This window comes from Euprymna scolopes, chromosome 2, assembly GCF_053919585.1.
Source record: "Euprymna scolopes isolate OS-2025 chromosome 2, ASM5391958v1, whole genome shotgun sequence".
In the NCBI taxonomy this organism is placed as follows: domain Eukaryota; kingdom Metazoa; phylum Mollusca; class Cephalopoda; order Sepiida; family Sepiolidae; genus Euprymna; species Euprymna scolopes.
The window spans coordinates 80,414,688-80,423,740 of NC_136483.1; the positions used below are offsets into that span (position 1 = coordinate 80,414,688).

Below are 9,053 nucleotides of genomic sequence, written 5' to 3' on the forward strand. Positions count from 1 at the left end.
ACATCACAATATATATATATATATATATATATATATATATATATATATATATATATATATATATACACACAATTATTTCAGGTCATTATTGTTCAGAAGTGAAGCAACTAATGAAGTTTTAACGAGGTTCATATCATAGTGCTCAATGTCGAAGTTTAGCAAGATATACTTTTACTAGTTTTACAAAAGTATTTATGTGTCGCTACACATTCATAAGCATGTTTCTGTCGTACAGTTACAATAAATTAGAAACCTATTTAGACGATATAATTTTTTATTTGTGATACCGCCTGAAGAGGTTCAATTATGCTCTAAGCAGAAACATTCATTATAAAGTTAGGTATGTTTATATATATATATATATATATATATATATATATATATATATATATATATATATGTGTGTGTGTGTGTGTGTGTGTGTGTGTGTATACAAGATTTACTCCTAAAATAATTAATCAGTCATTAATTTAGACACTTTCTAGAATCAAAATAATGTAAAAACTTTTAATCAAAATTAGAATAAGGATTCTAGACAGAAAGTTTAATACTATTTTATCTTCATAACGGCATATAAAAAATGGCGCAAAACTGTTCGGGCAATGAATTTACCAGGTGTTCTACTATTTGTCTAAATTAAGTGTATATTTTTGTGTATTTGACATGTACACGATGTGAGGAAGGTGGGCTCTATCATGCTAGAAAGTATCCCGTACCTCTACAAGGCCACCATTCGCCCATATATGGCGTATTGTTATCAGATTTGGGCTGGTGCACCTGTTACTAGTCTCTCGCTCCTGGACAGAGTTCAAAAGAGAGTCGCCACCCTGATAGGTAATAAACTGTCATCCAAGCTTCAACTACTGTCCCATCAACGAAATATTGCATCCCTCTACCTATTTTACAAGTATTTTAATGATGGATACTCTGATGAACTACAAGCCTTTGTACTCCCTCTACTTAAATACTCCCGACAAACTCGACAAGCAGCCAAGTCCCACCCCTACACAGTAGAGATCCCTAGAAGAAATAGAGATCCTTAGAAGAAATAGAGATCCCTAGTAAGCAGGCCTTCTACTCTAATAGTTTCTTCCCCAGAACTTCTAGTCTCTGGAACTCCTTTCCGGGTTCATGTTTTTCCAACTGTACTGACATGCAGAAGTTCAAGTGTAATGTGAATAGACATCTTGCTGCCTAACTCCCAACATAATATCCCTGCAACTACTGTCCTCAATAGTAACCACCTACATCAAAGTGCCACTGTGCCTTGTTTGCGGTGAAAATGGAATTAAAAAAATGACCAATCATTATGAATCACAAAACACGACTGCTAGGCGTAAGGGGCTAAAATATAAGTCATGGTAAGTGTTACTTAACTTTTATCAAAGGAAATGGAGGGAAAGACATTCATGAAAATTTACATACTTCCGATATTTGTGAAATTTTAGCAATATGTATTCGAAAGAATTAACATACATATTCCCCATTGTTTTCGGAAATTACTTAGCCAGTCTGGCTGCAATTTTATATGGACTTTTGTTATGATACGGTGCAACGAACTAAGTACTATGGTATCAGTTCGATACACAATTAGTAAGTAATAAGGATTATTAAGGATTAGTATTAAATGCAAAAATGATCACAAATTTAACTATATTCAACCATCAACCTGAAATAAAGTACCCATTTTAAGCCAACGGGCTATAACTTTTACTCGTTCTAAAAGAAAAAGTCAGATGTATTTACAACGCAAAAGTGTGAGGAGTATGTATCACTTAAATAACACTCGTCTAGCTGTAAACACTATCAATAATTCCCCCCACTCTTTATCTGTGCCTAAACCTAAACGTAGATTCCATGAACAAAGCTTTTTTATTAGAACTGCACGCCTGTGGAATTGTCTTCCGTTTTCCTGCTTTCCGGCTGACTACAATATGGTTGTCTTCAAGTCTAACGTAAATAAGTTCTTGATGAGCCGTTCCATATAAGTTATCAAATTTAACAAATTTTCATTACTAATGATTATTATATTGTCCAATTTCTACTGTACACTCTTTAACCCTTATCCTTGAGTGGCCTCTTGGCCTTGATAATGTGTTGATACCTATGAAAAAAAAAGAAAAAGTCCAATGTGAACAAGTTCTAATTGAATCGTCCCCCTAAGTAATCCAAGTTACAAAATTCCCACTGTTTACTATGCTAAAATCACAATGACTAATGTATACCTATTAACCCTTATCCTCGAGTGGCCTCTGGGCCTTGATAAGTGGTGACACCCATGTAAAAAAAATAAATAAATAACAAGTCAAGTTGTATAATCTAATATTAAAGAAGAGTATTAAGAACTTGTTTTTCAATATCATAAAAGTATTATAAAAAGTATCGTTAAGTGAAGACAAATCATAAAGTTATTTCAAACTCAAATACAAAAGTTGGGCACCTAAATGACCCCTTATTTATATATGATCTGTTATTAGATGTTAACATTAAGCTATTTTTTACCTTGAATGATTTTGATCAATTAAAAAAATATATACACAAATATATTTTCTTGTGTGTGCGTAGTGTGCGTGTGTGCGTGCGCGCACGCGTGTGTGTATGGGTGTGTTTGTGTCCATGATATATTGGTTCAATTATGAATTTTAAGTAACACGGGAGCAATATTGAAGAATTGGAAAGTTTCAATATTCAAATTAATTTCTTTAAACAACAGTAAAATTTAGGAACACGCTATTTTGTGCGTAAATCTTCGCGCCTTTTAATGCTACCATAACTTGGTGAGTATCACGTGAAAAATTGCGTGAACAACAGTCAAGTTAGAAACGTTGTTTTTCATTTTGGCGTGAAGCGCGAACTTTCGATATTGATTGATTATGGCGGCCATTTTGTTGAACTCAACAAATGTGAAATGTACAGACTGTATTTCGATGTCTTCAGTTGTCAGTGAGTCTGAAGAGGGTCATCTGGGATACAAGAGTAGGGACAAGATGAATCATTGTAAGCTGAAAAGCGACATTTGTTATCTATTCTTTCTTATGGGATTATCTCAGTAGTTTTATGTGAACTCTCTACGTGGTGATCGGTTTTGAGTCGACATCTTTTCCTCTGCTTCGTAATAGCTGTATCGCATGGTTTGGAATGAGTGAATGAATATGAAATCGTTTATCCAATCAAGTCAACCATCATCAACGACCAGGTTGTCTGGTTGCCTCATAAATTCCTAGGAGATTTTCTTTACAAAGAATGATAGTGATAAAAGAAAAAAAAAAGATGATCAAAAGATAACGATTAAGATTCTAACACGTCAGTTTTTAGAGTCAGGGTAACGTTGTTCTCTTAATTCTTTTCTCTGTCCTAGTATTTCATTTTAAAATTAACTAGATTTTATTTACTATACTAAACGAAGCTCTACTGCTATAACCGCTAAGCAGGAAGCCTGTCCAGTATCACACTTCCTACTAATGAGACAATCACCAAATGTTCATTCAGTTATCCGAACGGATTATTTCAAGTTTGGGAAATTGCCATATCCTGTTGAAACCATTGTTAGTCCCTTCCAACACCTCTTTATTTACTCGTCTGTCCACATCTTTTGAACAACTACATAGTAGTGATTGGTATTGATAATGACTGAAATTGTTTCTTCTTTCTACTCCTGTTTTCTTGCAAAAGAACCCCCGATTCTACCTCTGCTCTATCATTATTCTCATGACAGGTGCTCGAATAAGCTTCTATCTATGCTTCCTTCCCGTAAAACACTCGCAACAAACACTCGTCTATCTACAACAACCTTCAACAATAATCATTAATGCCTATCTGTGACTAAAATGAAACGAAAATTCCACAGGTTTAATTCTTAGAACTAACCGTTTGTGACACCCAATACCGCAGGGCTGCTTACCAACTGACTATAGCATGTTTGTTTTCAAGTCTAACGTAAACAAGTCCTTGGACAATCCTTTTAAATACTTAAACCTTACCAAAGTTCCACCATTATCGATCATCACGGTGTTATCTTAGCGGCCACCTGATATTCATTAACCTATATTCTCGAGTGGCGACTCCCCTAGTAAAATACATGAATGAAACTAGGTGTACCTTCTGACTTAGAGGAAAGCTTATTAATAAAACCAAGGTTGTATTGGAGAAGGCATTGAGAATTTTATTAGCGATTCAACTGCTAATATTTATTGCTTATCCTATGTATATGTGAGAATACGTTTTAATAGCGAGCCATTCTGTGGTATAAAACTATAATTTTGAACGTATTTGCGATTCGATTTGGACGTGACATTATGTTTATGATCGATTGAAATTTGAAGTTGACACTTTATTTAAAACTAAGAAAAGACGCAGACATTCAGCACATACAAAAACAATACGCAAAAACGAATCTTAATTTATCATACATCACATTTGTAGACGGAAAAAAACAGATTTTCTGAACGTCAATGTCTTTCCTTTTTAGATGCGTCAAAATATAAGATTTTTTTCCGTCTGTTCATTTCAAACGCTTTAGTTATAAATATTTCCATTGCTAAATTGGCAGATTGAATGGACGTATCTAGACTAGTGATGGGACGATTCCAATATTTTTCCCGATTTCAATACAATTACCGATTCCGTACTAAATCCCTGATTCTGATACAATTACCGATTCTTTATAAATCTCTAAACATTTTATTATAGATTTGTCATTTTTCCTGATTACCGTAAAAACACATGTTAAATATGCATATATTTTCGCAAACGTAAAAATATACTCGTGGAGGGGTGATCTATAAATTTTAGTTTTACTGGTAGTTTAAAATCAATAAATATTTATTATCAACAGTGGAAGATTTTGTTTTAAGCAAAATAATTAAAAAAAACAATTAAAAGAATCGTTTTTGGCATTGGAAAAAGGCACAAATTTTCTGATTCTAATACCGATCCCGATACCCTAAAAGTTCCGATTTTTCCGATTCCAATTATTCGTCTCAATACTAATTACGGCGCATCCAAAACTCTGTGTAAGCATCTGTATCCGTATTTCACTTAAGTTTGAAATAGCGTTTCCATAAATCTGCAATCTGAATTTCGATATAGTTTATCCATCTGTGAAGCTTAAAGACAAAATTGTTGGTTTGTCACACGTAAGTTTAAAATATATATTTGCAATATTTAACGCGCAGAATGAATGAGCGGATCCTGTTTTAGAGTTATTCAATCATTTTTATAAGATCCATTTTTACTAGGAGGTCACCTTTTATCCAGGCCTAATCACAAGTCGAGGATAAGGGTTAATGAGTTCAAATTGGTAGATCAAGCAAAACCATGATGATCAGTAGTGGTAGAAATTTGGTAAATTGGACTATTTAATAGGATGGCTCAACAAAAACTTGTTTACATTGGACTTGAAAATGATCACGATATAGTCAGCTGAGAAGCAGCCCTTAGTATTGTGTTCCACATTTGAACTTCTATAAAATTACTCTGCTCGTGAAATTTTCGTTTAGTTTTAGACATAGATGGAAGATAAAGGAAATTGTTGACATTGCTTGTAGCTAGACGAGTTTTTATTGTGTATGAGTGCAAGATAAATAAAGGGGGAGTGGAGAGAAACTACAGTAGAACCCCGGATTACGGTGGTCCTAGTCTACGTTTTTTCAGGTTACGATGTGGGACACGATGTTTTTCCGGCTTCTGGTTACGATATTTGCCCCGCCTTATGGTGTTATTTATAATGTTATTTGATTATATACATGTGTATTAAATACTGCACTGTATTTTGTTACTAATTTTTACTGTCGTATCCCGGGGGTCGACTGTATTGATAATCGCTATAGCTAGACCAGTTTTTGTGAATGTTTTACAGAACGGGGATAACTGAAGCTCAGTTAATCACTTGTCATGAAAATAACGATGGAGCACAGATATACTCATGACGTCACTTCTGTGGAAAAGAGGTAATAAGGAGGAAAAAGAACATAACCTACTAGATTTAGAAGCAAGAGTGAGATACTTTCTGGAGCGGTAGAATGAAAGTTACAAGTAGTATTTCGTTATTCTGTAAAACTTCAATTCCAAATTGGATTTTCCTTGATCCGGTATTCCGATAGGAGCCTTCTATCATGTCTGAAAGTGACACAATGTTTAACGAGCGAGATCAGAGATGCGCTGCTGTACAACTCATGCTCTCTACCGATCCAAGTTATGACCACAGGATCCTTGCCACCACCCTCAAAATGAAAATCCGTGAATTTCCACGAATAACAGGGACGTGTCCAGTGGGATAAAAGAAAGAAAAATAAAATTCCGGATCTCCTGGAAAAATATCAATAAAAGACTATAATCAATTCGTCAGCTTGTTATGTTTATATTCAAAATTGCATGTCCATTGGTTTATTTAAAAGCACATATTGAATCAACACATCTTAAGACTAACGGGTTTTATTTATTTCTTCTATATATAAAAAAGTTAGTCTGATATTCGAATATTTGTGATGAATAACTTTTTATTGCAAAATCAAAGTTTAATACTGGTTTTTCAGTTTTTGTTTAACATGATCTGCGTTTTTGATTTAATTTCTTTACATTATATATTTTATCTGCCTATGAATATTTTTGAAAAATTTCTATAATCATTTCACATAGCTGCGACAACTCTCTATCCTTTAACCAGTATAAATAACGTTGTTTTGATTTATGCTCTAAAGGCAGCTTAAAAACTTGGTTATGAGAGAGCCGGAGTGAAAATCCAAAGGGACAAATTTACTTTAAAATCTTCACAGCATTTTGTTCTGTTTTGAAAAGATTCAAACAATATTATCTAAACAAAATGTATTTTTTCTAAGAATTTGGTTCAATTAATAATGTTAATAATCAACCACTACTATGCTAATTTAATTTAACTGTGAAAATACATTTAAAAGCAAAAAAAAAAAAAAAAAATCAGGCTCCTTCAGTCTTTGACAAACTAAGGATACTCACGAAGGGTTACCTGTGCGTGAAAATTTTGTGGCAGGAGGTGCGCAATCTCCAACCACACCTCTCCTGATTCGACATTGTAAAATACCAGTGGCAAGTGAAGCGTGTGTACACATGCCGAGATAAGGGGAGAGCCCATACAGCGCCTAGAATTCCCAAATGGTCACCCATTTGGTACTAACCAGGCTCAACGTTGCTTTACTTCGGTGATCTGACGAGAACCGGTGTATCAACGCGATTATGCCACACAAAGCAAAGAAATAACACTTAAAAACTTATAAACGATACAGTGCACAAAAAGCGAATAAAATGTTTAGTAAAGTAAACTGTTTAGAGATTTATAAAGGATCGGTAATTGTATCAGAATCAGGGATTTAGTACGGAATCGGTAATTGTATTGGAATCGGGAAAAATATTGGAATCGTCCTATTCAATCTGTGAGTTTAGCAATGGAAATATACAATCTGTGAGTTAAGCAATGGAAATATTATTTATAATTAAAGCCTGTGAGATGAACTGATGAAAAAAAAACACTCCCTGACAACGTCGAGCAGGTACATCTAGCTCATAATGAATGTTGATATTTATCAGAATTAATCCAAAATATAAAATATAAAAATAAAATGTTGTGTAGTGATAAATAAGACATTTTCTAGGCTAAGGAAATGAATATCATGATACCGGTAGAATGATTCATTTGCTGCCATAGACGGAAATAAAATGAATGCAAAATAACAGATCATTTCGATCAACAGATGTGAAAAAAGATGTCTACGAAGACAAAGCAGTAAATGCGACTGGAGATGACCAACGGCAGAAAAAGAAAAGAAAAGACAAAAATGAAATAAATGTAACTATAATGGCGGACGGCTGAAAAGAGAAGTATTTTCTATATAAGTTTACATAAGTCTCAAAGCAAAATATATTAGTAAATAAATAAGAACAACGAATATTCTGAAGACGCTTTTATTTATTTCACGCGATTTGCAACAAAAATGCTATATAAAAATTTAGCGCGACAAACCAATAACTATTACATATTCGTAATATGATGGACCGACAAGAATTCTATATCATACATAAATTGCGACAGACAAATGAAAATGCTATATACAGGGTGAAACGATAAAATTGTCGCCATAGAAAAGACGGCACGATTCCATTTCCCTTTGATGAAAACCGTTTTTTTATTGCAAACTGTCTACTAGTTGGCAATTTGTGTACAAATCCCAAGAGCGATAGAAGCCTTCTATCATGTCTGAAAGTGACACAATGTTTAACGAGCGAGATCGAAGATGTGCCGCCGTACAACTCATGCTTTCTACCGATCAAAGGTATGACAACAGGACCATTGCCAGCATCCTCAAGATGCAAATTCGTGGATTACCACGAATAACAGGGACGTTCACAGTGGGATGAAAAAAAAATTCCGACCACGGTCATGGTCTTTGTTGTGGTTTCAAGTGAGGGCCACATCATACCACCTCACATGTTCGAAGTCGACTTAAAAGTCAACACCAAAACGTACCGGAATATGCTAAAGAGCATGATGACTCCCTGGTGCAATTAAGTGGCCGCTGGCAAACCTTGAGAGTGGCAGTAGGACTCGGCGCGGGTCCACCAGTCCAAAGAGACCCATACTTGCCTTCAGAAGGAGTCCTTCGACTTTGTACCTTCTCTCACTACCCCATCCTTCTCCGACCTGAACCCGCCGGACTACTTCGTTTATCTTACGTCGAGAACATCACCAACATGACTTCTCACAACACTAAAACCAGCCTGATCGCCGCCATTCGTCGAGTATTCGCCGAGCTCCCGCTGGCGTTTGTGGAAAAGACATGCTTCCAGTTCCAGACCCGTATCTAGGCGGTGATTGACATTGAAGGCGGCTACATTGATTAGATGTCAGCTCTACCACATAATCAAGTTACCTGAATTGAATCTTTCAATAAAAGTTTTAAAATAAAGCTGTAGTGTTATTTTTTATTTAAGACGGCACTTTTATCGTTCAGCTATGTAAAACTTAATTGCCAACAAATCAAGGAAAGAAAATATCATGTCAGATTTAAGCGCGATTTCTTAAA

General features: G+C 34.8%; 1 pseudogene; it reads right to left on the reverse strand.

The window, feature by feature from the left end:
* Positions 1–7,103: 7,103 nt before the first annotated feature.
* Positions 7,104–7,220, reverse strand: LOC145241656 (5S ribosomal RNA; annotated as a pseudogene).
* Between the last annotated feature and the right edge of the window lie 1,833 nt (positions 7,221–9,053).